We start from the raw sequence: 13,097 nt of genomic DNA on the forward strand, positions 1-13,097 counted from the left end.
GAGTCCCCATAACAATCCCACTTAACAGATGACAAAACTGAGGTTCAGAGAGGTGGGAACTGGCCCATGGTTACGCAGCACATAGTTCTAATAATCCTTACCTCTCAGGGTTGTTATGAGGAAGTAATGAGTCAACTCTCAAATATAAATGGGCTTCATAAACTGTAGTATTGGGCACGAGTTGTTTATTGTCCCTTCATAATGCCACCTCTTCTAATGATGGTGACACGGAAAGTGATCCTCTGATGCCCAAGTACAATAGCTAATCATTCCTCATTCAGGCCCCATAATCAGTCCCCAGAGCAGCCTCAGAGTTTGAACGTGTTACCCGTGATTCATAGACTCTGGACGTGGAGTGACCCTAATAGCCGCCCCTGCAGTGGGAGTTTTGACCTGGAAATCATAGTCCAGGCATAAAGTGGTTTTTACACACACGCGACAGCCCGCCTGGGGGCAGGAGAAGTTTATTTAACAGCCGGAAGAGATTGCGGAGTAACACTCAAAGGCCTTGTCCAGAACGCAGAAATCTGTCGGGGGTCGAAATGTGAAGGAAACGCAGGCTGGGGAGACAAACCAGTTTTGGGGAATCCTGCTCAGAAGCGCTCCAACTTACTCTGCAGGGGACATTCAGGCTGGATTGTTCTGGAAATGCGGTCACTAGGGCTCAGCAAGGTCCTGAGTCACTGACAATAAGACCAGTAACCAGAGCAATAACGAGAGCCACCATTCGTGAGTGGATGAATAATGAATCACCTCTTACGAGCCAGGCGCCGAAAGCACTTGACGTGCAGGAGCTGCTTTGATTCCTGCAGCCATTCTGTGACGTGGATGTGATCGTCTCACTTTATAGATGAATGCAGAAATCAGAGCCTAGAGAGCTTGGGTGACTTGACCCAGAGTCACAGTGTGGACTGTCCCCATCCTCCAAGCTCGTGAGCCCCAGATTTAAGGCCATCTGATGCCATTAGATGAGGGTGGGTTAGCTGTTTGGCTTGTTGGTTGGTTTATAATGCACAAAAATACAGCGTGATGTGGAGAAGTGTCTTTTGAATCAGACAGACCTTAGACAAATTCCCTCACTTTCCCAGGACTAATTTCACCCCTACCAAATATTCAGTGATATCTTCTTCACAGAGCAGCCACGAGAAGGTAGTGAGTTTATGCATGTATGTGCCTGGCACATGGTGACCAATCACCACTTGATGTTTCTCTTTCCCTTTCAAACTTATGGCTTATAGTCCAGTTACTTCCAAAGATGGTTTGCAAAGGAAAGTTTGGGGCCAAAATCTAAGAGGAGATTCACTTCTTGCCAGGCCTCAAATGGTTTAAGAGATTCTTTTGTAAGGCAGAGAATGTCAAGAGACAAATACAAGATGGGTTTTTCAATGAGGTATTTTGTTTTCTACTCAAGGTAACATTACGTAATATTCAGGCAATACCTTCCCTGGTTTCTCTGCCCTCTGCCAGTGAGCTGTCTCTCTTTGAACTATTACAAAGGTGGCAGCAGAGCTGGAGAGCCTTCCTTACCCCCAGCCTCGCTGACATATGAATGGCAGACAGAGGTCCCATGGTCAAGTTCAATGACCACAACTGGTCACTGACTCTCTTCCTTAAGGGGAACTGCCTCTCCCTGTTTTTACTCAAGATTTTGATAAGATGTTGAACTAGGCTAAGTTTCTACGTGAGACTTATGAAAAGTAATAATGATCAAAATAAAACAAAAATTAAAACTAAAGTTTTCTTAGGGCCAAATATACCACAAACAGGAGAGGGCCACTTCTTGGAGAAGATGGTATGGTGAAGGTGGATGACACAGAAAGAGCTGGTTTACTGCTCATAGGACTGAGGCTAATGGTCACACAAGTTATATACTGCACACCTCCAAAGGGCGCCATCCACCCAAACTACAATGTGGACAACACCTGGTAGAGTTATACAGCAAGGCAGCCCTACCTATGATGCTTTTATCCTTTCTGTCAAGGAGAATGATCATCAAGGTAGAACATAATTAAGGGTGAACTGAAGTTCTAGGTGGAAGAAGAGATGGTCAGAGAGAACCTGGATGCCTTTATTAATGTTTATAATCACAGTAGGCAATAGTAATAGTTAACACTTAAGGAGTAAAACTTGTCAGAAATTCTACTAAGCACTTTGCATATATTATCCCATTTTACCCTCAAGTATAATATTGTTGCCAACAGCCGTTCTTCCCCTTCCCTTCCAGCAAAGCTTTATTTTGTTTAAATGGCAGTGTGCCCTGCCCAAGGAGATAAATCATGATCATCTAAGTCAGTCATAGCAATGCTGTCTCCCTAAGCCAGTGATTGGTCTAGGAGTAGGTATGTGACCAGATCTGGCCAATGAGAAGTAGAGAAAAGTCTAATATTTTCCAGGATGGCAAATATTTTCCCCGGCCGAGAAAGACGAGAGAGGCCACAGAAAATGCTGGTTTTTTGTTGTTGTTTGTTTATTTTATTTTACATTTTTAATTGAAGTATAGTTGATTTACAATGTTCTGTTAATTTCTGCTGTACAGCAAAGTGATTCAGTTATACATACATACATATATATATTCTTTTCCATTACGGTTTATCTCAGGATATTGAATATAGTTCTCTGTGCTATACAGTAGGACCTTGTTGTTCATCTGTTTGTTTTTTTTTTATAAACCTGTGTCTTCTATCCCTGCTTTGCAAGTTTTGTGTTAAGATATGATGTCTGTTGCTGCTGTGGCCTTTTAATGAACTTGAGAACAGGCCAAGAGAACCATGAAGATACCAACCTAGAATGCCAACATCCCTGTATTGCTGAGCCAATGCTGGCACTGCCTCCCTTGAAACCTTTTATGAAATGAGATAATTAAATGTCTGTATTGTTTATGCCACTGCTAATTAAGTATTCTCTTACTTGCACCTGAAAGAAGTCCTACTGATAAAACATTTTTGGTTCCATTTTGCAAATTAGTTAACTCTCCCAGTGTCACCCAGCGAGTAAATATGTTTCAAGCCAGGTCTGTCTGGGCCTGAGCTTTTCACTGCCGCCATTCTGCCTGGGGCCAAGCCTAAGGTCCAGGGGAATTACATTCCAAGGGCACTATGCTGGCCCAACCAAATAAGAAGAACTCTCAACAGTAGACAGTTTCGACGGGGAGGGAGCTCTAGGTTACTGGAAATAGTCAAGCAAAGACAAGACTACCATCCGTAAGGTTTGTTGGAAAAGAGAGTCTGGCTCTGAGTAGGGACAAGTGAGGAAGTGGGACTGTGAGTGAGAGGCAAATGTTCTGTGAATGTGTTCTGGATTAGAACCAAGTGGATCCAAAGACTAGGTAAAAAGAAGTTGCAGCCCTGGCTAACCAGGGTTTCAGTCTGAGACAGCATCTCAGTCATCTGTGCTCAAGGAACAGGTATGATGGCTCTGCTTCTGGACCACCAAGGGCAATGATGTGGTGACCCATAAAGGTCAGGTCTGAGTCTACATCAGGGTCCTAGCTCTTCCATTTCTTACCTGTGAACCTCAGCTTCCCCCTTTGTCAAATGGGAAGAATGCACTTGGTATACTTCGCAGGGCCACTGTGAGGATTAAATGAGATGATTGTACATGTCCACAAAGATTTATTGAGGACCTACTATGTGCCTAGCCTTCTGCTGAATCCTGATGTCTGTGTCAGCTGTAAAGGGTTCCCCAAATTTAAAATGTTAAGTATTATTCTTTATTTTAAAAAACTGTCCAACTCTTCTCTCCTTCCCACCCCACCAAGGGAATAAAACAAGGACCCCATTTATCTATTTTGAAAGAAATTGAGCTCTTATCCAGGAAAATAGAAGAAATGGCTCCAACAGACAGAGTTTCCAGCAATACAAATCCCCCAGTGGCCTCTCTCTGCCACCGCTCAATAATGGTGTTTGCTATAAATCAGAGAGCTTCTTTATCAAGTGCCTTGGAAGCGCTTGGGACCAATTTAGCCCTAGAGTGAGATTAATCACAAATGCTTCTTTAGAAAGAGTGATGGGTGTGAATAAGAAGGGTCAGTAGAGATCATTTCGATTTACCCCGATTGCTATAGATAGCTGGAGTTTGCAGAACTAGGGCTCTAAGTTTTTAACATTTCTGTTTGAGAAAAATTATTGCAACCAGAATTCTGCTATACCCCTAACAATGGCCTAGAAGGACAGGGGAAGGAACTAATGTTTTTTTAAAGTACCTACTATATGTGCCAGACGCTATGTTTACATCATCTGTTTTAATCCCCATAACAACTCCATGAGATAGGTCTGGTTACCCTCATTTTTGAGACCTAGAGCAGGGAAATGCCTTGTACAAATGACCAAGTGGCAGAGATGAGAATAAAATGCAGGTCTGTATGACTGCAAAATCTTACACGGGGCCTCTCAGGACCTTGACTGTAGATCCCTGGCAGCAGAGTTCCATGTAGTCTCCAAGACAAAACTGGAAGCGGTTTCCTGAGACTGCTGGCCCCAGCAATGACGTCTGAAACAGTCCTCTAGGAGCCAGCTTTCACGGCACTGTTCTGTGGTGGCCTTCTCAAACATCTCACATGTTTTCATAAGACAGAGAATGAATGAATGGATGGATGAGTAGGACTCTGCCTCCTCTCTGCTCATGCACAGTATGGCAGCCACGGAGGGTGTGGACCCACTCAGCACCCCCTTCAAGAGAACCTGCTGTGGGGAGCTTAGCTTACTGGTGATCCGTAAGATTCACCTGGATGGCTCCCAGCCAGTGACTGGGCACAGCAGGGGTGCTAGCTCTGGGCTGGGCCATTCCTGCCTCACAGGAGGCACCTGTAATAGACAGCCTTTGCTTGGGGACTCCCTGTTGGTCTAGCTGAGACTTTCTTACAATGGCACTAGTCAGAAGTCCTCCCGACTCAGTCCTCCTTCCTTCCCACTCTCCCTTCCTATGCGTCAGACCTCATCACGGTCTGCAGGCTCTCCCTGCCTACTCCCCTCCACACATCATTCACCTACATTTCTCCAACACATCTCTGGCACATCTAATCCCGTCTTGGTGTCTGCTTCTTGGGAGACTCTAGTAGACAAACATGGTGATTCTATTTCCCCAACCCAAATGTCTATCACCAGGAAAACAGATCGATATGATGATATCGACATGCAGTGGAATGCTATCGAGCAGTGAAAATGAATGAATTAGAGATAAAGGCCTCAACATGGATACATCTCAAAAATACAATATTGAGCAAAAACAAAAAAAAGTTGCGAGTGATAGATGCAGGATGTAATATGTATATAAAGTTTTAAAACATGCAGAACAAAGCAGTACATCATTTGTAGATATGTACATATGTAATCAAAGTATAAAAGCACACTAGGTAGTAATAAGCTCCAACTTCAGGAGTGAGGCTGCCACCGGGGAGAGAAAGAAAGGAGAACGCAGCCAGGTTTTCTATTTTAAGCTGGGTGGTTGGTACATGGTTGCTCATTGCACCTGTGCTTTTTATCTGCCTAAAGTATGTCATGAAAAAAAATTAATATATATTAATTCATACCCAACAAATCGCCTCTTTTTTTTTTATATATCTTTATTGGAGTATAATTGCTTTACAATGGTGTGTTAGTTTCTGCTTTATAACAAAGTGTATCAGTTATACATATACATATGTTCCCATATCTCTTCCCTCTTGCGTCTCCCTCCCTCCTACCCTCCCTATCCCACCTCTCCAGGCGGTCACAAAGCACCGAGCTGATCTCCCTGTGCTTCGCCTCTTTTGAAAATATATTAAAATGATTTGAAATTGGCTCTGCTTCGGAAAATCCTGGATCTATGTTGTCACATGCCAGCAACGGAGCCTTAGTCTACTGTGGCTTTTCCTGCACTGAGTAGCAATTCCTTATTTTTATGCTTGTTCTACTCTCTTTCTCTCCCTAACCCTCACTGGACCATGAGTTCTAAGAAGACTCTCATTTCCTTATTTCTGAATCCCCAGTGGTTATGACAGTAGCAGGGGAGCAATATGTGTTTATTATGTTTTTAATAATCAGGAGGTGGTAAAACGAGGGACTGGGAAGAGAGAGGGCAGGTAGAGCAGATGGCAGAGCATAGGTAGCTTTTCCAAAAGCCGAGAAGGCACCTTCGTCTGAGCAGCGCTGCGTGTGGGTGATAGGTCTGCTGTGGGGCACCGGGGTAGCCAGGTCAGAGGGTCTGATGCCTGAGTGCCTAGCACTGTGCCAGCCACTTTGTTAAATGCTTCGTGTGTTTTATTTTCAGTCTTCACAACTTGGGGAGTTAGGCATTACAACCCCTTTTTACAGATGAGAACACTGAGGCTCAGCAAATTTGAGAACAGCTGGAGCCACCCAGCTGCTCATTAGCAGAGCCAGGTCACACAAAGGGCTTTCTGGTCCCAGTGGTCCACTGTGGGGCTCTGCCTCTGGGTCCTGTGTCTGTTTTACACAAGTCAAGTGATGTGTTTGCTATGAGGCCAATCATCCAGGTAATAATGTGTTCGGTTATTCATTTACCACTCCTACGTCCCAGGCCCCAGAACACATAGCACAGACTCGGACCCACTGACCGTCTAGCAGGGGACACAGAGACACAGACAGGTGCCTGTGCAGTGGGATGAGTTCCATGATAGGTGAAGGTCAAGGGGCAGTGGCAGCACAAAAAGTGGCACATCACCCAGTGTTGAGTTGTCCCGGCTACCTGGAGGAAGTGACCTCCAGAGGAGACCCCGGTGGAGCCGGTGGAAGGAAGAGGGGTGAGCGTGTGGCAGGGGAGGGAGCTTGTTTCTTCAAGAAAGAACTGCTTCTCTGATGCCTGAAGAAGGGAGAGTAAAGTGACAGGGCTTCATGTGATACCACTTGGACGTCCTCCCTTTCCTCTGCCTTCCAGGTTCAGAATTCAGTGCTCCAGGGACTTCGGCTGGGCACCCACAATGCTTCTGCTCACACTTACCTGATTCGTATTAGTCCGGGTCCTTAGAGAAAGTAGAAACCAGAAACCGAGACAGGATTAAACATGCAGGAAATCTGAAACAGGAGAGAAAATGAAGGGGAAGCCAGGAGACGTTGCAGGAGCTACAGTGTGTGGAGTTGATGTGACCCTGAGTAAAGGACAGAGGCAAGGCAGAAGGGTTGGGTAGAGGGGTCTTAGAGAACCCTAAGTTTGGCAAGGCTGTCTGGGAGTCCTTGAGCCCAAGTTGCCTGGGAGAGGAGACCCGAGTCTTCCAGGAATGGCTCTGCCTGAGTGTCCCTGCTGGGCTCTGCCACTGGCTGGGAGCAGCCAGGGACCAGCGTGGTGCAAAGGCGGTGCTGGACTTCAGAGCACAGTGGGTGGGACCACTGGTCAGTTACACTCCCTGAGGTTGGACACCTGAGAGGCATGTTCTTATAGCTACCACACTGCCCTAGGTTTGTTCATCCCCAAAGTCCAGCTTCTCCCTTGGCCTCAAGGCCTGAGTTCTAATGGGGGAAACACGTCTGACCAGAGGTAGTATAAGGGTACAGCTTGGAGCCATTGCCCCAGCTCGGACACTTACCAGCTGCGTACTTTATTCAAGCTACTTAACACCCCAGTTTTCTCATCTGAAAATGTGGATACTAACACTATGTCATAGGGCTGTTGTAAGATTAAATGAATTAAAACACATGACAAGTGCTCAATAAATGTTATCCACTATGACTTTAATGGAGCCATTTTGGTTCGGAGGCTGTTTCAAAGCATCACTTTGATAGGGCTGCATCGAATGCGAAACACCATATGCCCTACCACTGATGTGACAGGTACACCCAGCCCCACTCTCCCCATCTTTTGCAAAGCTTCTCCTGACCCTGAGGCTCAGTTTGGGGTCCTCCTCTGATCCTGCAGTTTCCCTCGCCCATGGAACTTTCCACAACGATTGGTTGCAATTTTGTCATTGTTGTCCACTAAACTGAGAGTTCCTGAGGGGTGGGGACGGTATCTGCCTCACTGCTGCACTTTCAGAGCCTGGCATGCTGGCTGGTTGCTACCCTAGCAAGGCTCAGACACAAGTCCACTTTGTACCATCTTGCAGGGCATCTGCTTGAGAGGGGCAGGGGCTGCAGTCTCACCCGTGCTCTGGACTCCAGGCTATGTGCTGAGAGGCGATGTGTCTGCCTGGAGGAGGTATGGTGTTCTAACCTGCATTCACTCCCTTAGGTGACAGCTCACCAAGCCGGGCCCCGCGGGGCTGCACCTGCCCAGAGGAGGGTCCTTTTCTTATTTGAAAGAGGTGCTGCCAGCTAACAGCAGCTCTGCCAATCAGTGGGGCTTAGAATGTGTGCAAAAGCATGGCATGGTGCCTCATACTGTGTTAGCACCTCCTTCCAGAAACTTCTGGAAAGTCTTGCATGAGTCCTTTTGAGTCTCTTTCTGCCTCTGTAATATGAGAGCTTGGGTTGGTGTTCCTCTAAGGTCCTCCACTGCCCTGACGTTCAAGGGCTCGAGGGAGCCGGCTGTTTGGATCTTGCTAAGGTCTGAGGACAAGCGCTGACTCACGTGGAGGTCTGGATCCCGCACATCCTCTCAGCCCCTCGCCTGGTCAGCCTCTCCTCCTCCTCCCAGGAGTCTGCTGGACCAGGCCCCCATTCACCACATATGCTGCATAATTTATACTTTATTAGGTGACTTCATATATCTTACTTCCTTTAATGCTCACAATGACCTAGTCATATTGGTATTATTATCTCATCTTATAGATGAGGGAAATGAAACTCAGAGAGGTTAAAAATTTGCCCAAGACCACAGAGCTAGTAGTAAAAGGCGGAGCTCAGACTTGAACACAAATCTAGAAAGTAGAATGCCTACGCACTTTCTTTAGGTTGCTTATAATCTTTATCTGCATTGTGTTTCATTCTTCTGTTTAGAGCCTCAGGCTCAGGGGATGTGATTCCACTTCATTCTAGTCCCACCCAAACACCTCATGTATACAATAGGTGCTGTCTAAATGCTGCCTGAGTAAAAGCCAACATGCTTGAGATGCAGTCGCATCATACGTCAACCCCCAGAGAAGCCCCGTGTAGATACAGACCCCGTGTATGCAGGACAGCCCTCAAACTGGTATTTCCTATGTGTGCACTCAGGGCAGCTGGTGTGGCACCTTTAAGAAGACATCTCTGGTTAAAAAATAAGATGCTCTTCTGCCTGTGCCTGTGGCGGTGGATTTGTCAGCCAGATGCTCTGCTTCCCCGTCTCTGCACCATGTCCTTCCCTGTCCTCTCCTCCCCACAGCCCAGGCTCCACATCTCCTCTCATTTAGATCCACTCTTCCTTGACCCCTCTTGCTGTGAGCTCAGCTTCTCCCAACCACACCTTCCTGCCTTTTCCTAGTTTGGGGGCATTCACCCAGAGTCTCCCAGACCCGGCTCCACAGACATCCTGTGGGCAGCAGCCCACAGCCTGCCCTGTCTCAGATCCCAGGCACTACTTAGATGCATGGCAAGAGCTGTACAAATTCGTATGTGCCTGTGATGCCAGGAACTTAGACATATGGGTCCACCAGGCCACACGGATCCATGTCCACTGAGCCAAGAGCAGAGACACAGACATGCATTTATGTCCATGGGGGCAGACCCAGGGCCCGCATGCAAACCCACACGTGTTTCACATGCAAAGTGTGCCCAGATGCACAGGTACATGCACACACACAGTCTCCTGTGTGCATGTGACCTTATGCATTTGAGACCGAGTCTGTGGTGTTCATACCCCTCAGTATGCAGATAGCAGTGTATGCAAACTCACTGCTGTGTGCCCTTCCATGGAGACACGCACAGGCATGCAGAGGCAAGGGACAGAAGCTTAGCCACCTCCTAAGTCTGCAGGATTCCATCGCAGCTCGTAACCTTTTCAAAGGCACAGGTTCACACCTTCTCTTTGGGGTCAGCTCTGCCTGTGTCAAGCTGTCTGGCCCTGGGAACAGAGCCAGGGCTTCTGGTCTGGGATTCCCCAGGTGCACACACCCGGCCTGTCACCTCCACACGTAGACTCCCCTCCCACCAGGAGCTTGCTGCTCTCAGCGGGGAAGGAACGGAGGCTGGAGGTAATTAAATCTCTCTTTTCGCTTCAGCAACATTGATCTGTACAGGGACATACTCTGACTCCAAAGGATCAAAGCTTTTAATTTCCCAGCTGGAATGTGCTGTTCTTAGACTTGTTTCATGTGTGAGTCAGAAGAGTGAAAAGTACAGCATATTTTCTCATCTTCAAAGCATGCTGTAGCTTGTAAGGCACTTTTGTACCATTTCATTTGAGTCTCACAATAAGCCTGTGGGTAGTAGGTAGTATATGAATTTGCCCATTTTACTGATGGGGAAACTGAGGCTAAAACAACAATAACTGTCACTGATTTCCAGCTACATGTCAGGCACTGGTCTAAGTACTTTGCATGTTTTGATTTTTAAAAATTCCTACCACAACACAGAGGTAGGTCTGTCTTCACCCATATTTTATAGTTGAGGAAACTGAACACAATAAAGTGTTATTCACAGCCTGAGGTTACTTAATGAGCAACCTTTCTGGCTTCACCAGATGCTATATGAAGTTGAAGGGACTTGACACAAGGTATTTGTCTTTTGTTTGTTTGTTTGTTTGTTTTTGCGGTACGCGAGCCTCTCACTGTTGTGGCCTTTCCCGTTGCAGAGCACAGGCTCCGGACGCGCAGGCTCAGCCGCCATAGCTCACGGGCCCAGCCGCTCTGCGGCATGTGGGATCTTCCCGGACCGGGGCACGAACCCGTGTCCCCTGCATCGGCAGGCGGACTCTCAACCACTGTGCCACCAAGGAAGCCCTGTTTGTTTGTTTTTAAATATTTACTTTATTTATTATGTTTTTGGATGCATCAGGTCTTAGTTGTGGCACATGGGATCTTTCGTTGGGGGTGCACGGGCTTCTCTCTAGTTGTGGTGCACAGGCTCAGTAGTAGTGACGCATGGGCTTAGTTGCCCCATGGCATGTGGGACCTTAGTTCCCTGACCAGGGACCGAACCGGTGTTCCCTGTATTGCAAGATGTATTCTTAACCACTGGACCACCAGGGAAGTCCCCGTATATGTCTTTCGGGTAAAAATCTAAAGCAATGACTTCTCCTTCTTCTGACCATCAATAGCCACATATATGATTTTCATACATCTACCACCCTTGAAAGAGTTTATCCAGTACAAGCCCTGTATTTATTAAGAAATAGCCTGTCTTATGCCATTTCAAGAGACTTTTTGAAGTTTTGAGAATAGCTTGGATTACCCTGAACCTCTGAAACATTTCTACTGACAGAGATGCCTTGGGATTGAGAAAATTCAGGCTGGAGACACTTAAGATGTGGAAGGGAATTTAATTAAGGTACCTCCTTTATTGATCTGGGTCCAAATCCTGGATTTGCCATTTACCCCTTATATGTCCTTGGTCCAGTAACACACCTCTCTGAGCCTCAGTTTGCTTCCCTGCGGTGTCAGATGGAAAAAATAGCACCCATAACTGGAGCATCAAGGCACAGCAAGATGATCATGGATAACCCACAACGCCACCGAATGAGGAAAGAAGTATTTGTAATGGTCAGAAACACAATACAGCCAGCAGAAGTACATGAAATAAGTTATGTAAATTGTGAACTATGTGTCAAAGTTCTGTTTGTCCTGAGACAGGGTGGAAATCATCACATTTCTCATCAAGATAGAAAATAAAAACAGAGAAAAATCATGAGCCCTTTGGAATAACTCAGCCACAGAGAAATCTCATTCTTTTCATGGGTGCTCTGTTGGGGCACCCACGGGACTACCATTGCTCATCTCGATGCTTGGCTGCCTCTGTATCCATTAATGTACACATTTTGACTTATTTTTTTTTAAAGCTCTTTAGTAGTTTAGCTGGGGTCAGTTGTGATTTTGTCCTTAGTTAATGTGCTTATATGAAATCAACTTCAGAAGGAACAAATCTTGCTTTCTCCTTGGCAATCCCTGAGTAGCTCTGACTCCTCAAAGCTTCCATCTCTTGTGTGTCTTCATCGTTGCTCTCTCCTTTCTTGTCCATCCTGCCTTTTCCTTATTTAGAAATGTTTCAAGAGAATGAGTACGAGTCTCAACCACATTAAGACAAATAACTGGGCTGTAGATCAATCCTTTTGATCATGAGCCTCTATTGGCATTGGAAACTTTGAGCATCCAGTATAAATGTATGCACATTTCTTTGTCTACAAATGGTACAGTTACATATGTACTAATATTTTGTGTGAAAGATATACACAAATGGAGATTTTTAAGACGGGGATTTTTTTAAGCATGAGATAAAAACGAACAATAATTTTACAATAATTTATTAATGAGACAGAAATGCCCTAAAATATTATGATTTTGAAAACCTTGTTTTAACACTTTCTGAAATAGTTATTTAAAAGTTTGGCCCAACGTTTAATTTATATGAGAGGTTGAATTTAATCATTGTCTTAGCTGTAAGGGACTGCCAACAGCTGGTTTCATCACAGAAAATGTCAGCAAATTGCAAACCTTTGTCTTTTTGAAAAACAATTTTATATCTCAGCTTTATTCTAGACAACCCCTTTAAGTACCCAGCTCTGGGATAACTAGTGAGCCTCTCTTTGGTATAGAAGATTTTCATCGTCTTCACCCAACTCTAGTATTTCAGATAATATAATCTGTAAAGCCACTTAACTGTGCACATGTCCACTACAGTAAACCATGAAATGTTGGAAACCAAAAATTGAATGAGGACTCTGTGGGTAGCCCTTCTGCATTGTGGGACACTTACACTTTCCTCAGGATCCCTCAGGGAGAGTAGGTGACAAATAGATTTAGTAAGGGCATCAGGGCCCATCTGTATATTACATCTTAGTAAACATTAATAATTTACTTATTTTAAGTTTAAGCATATAAATAGAGGGCTAGTATGTTTTCTTCCGCAGCTCCCATACATCATTCTGCATGCCGTCTGGGTAGGTCAACCTCATTTTGCAGACCACTCAGAGAACAGTGAGATTCAGGACTATGGACAGCTACATACACAAGTGGGAGGACACCATATTTTAATAATCTGTCTCTGACTCCTATCTGATAGGATAGTTGTGCGAAATAAATAAAATGGCATAGTAAG

The sequence above is a fragment of the Delphinapterus leucas genome, chromosome 1 (genome assembly GCF_059928025.1).
Source record: "Delphinapterus leucas isolate spDelLeu-1000000601 "Yukka" chromosome 1, BTC_Dleu_Yukka2, whole genome shotgun sequence".
Lineage (NCBI taxonomy): Eukaryota > Metazoa > Chordata > Mammalia > Artiodactyla > Monodontidae > Delphinapterus > Delphinapterus leucas.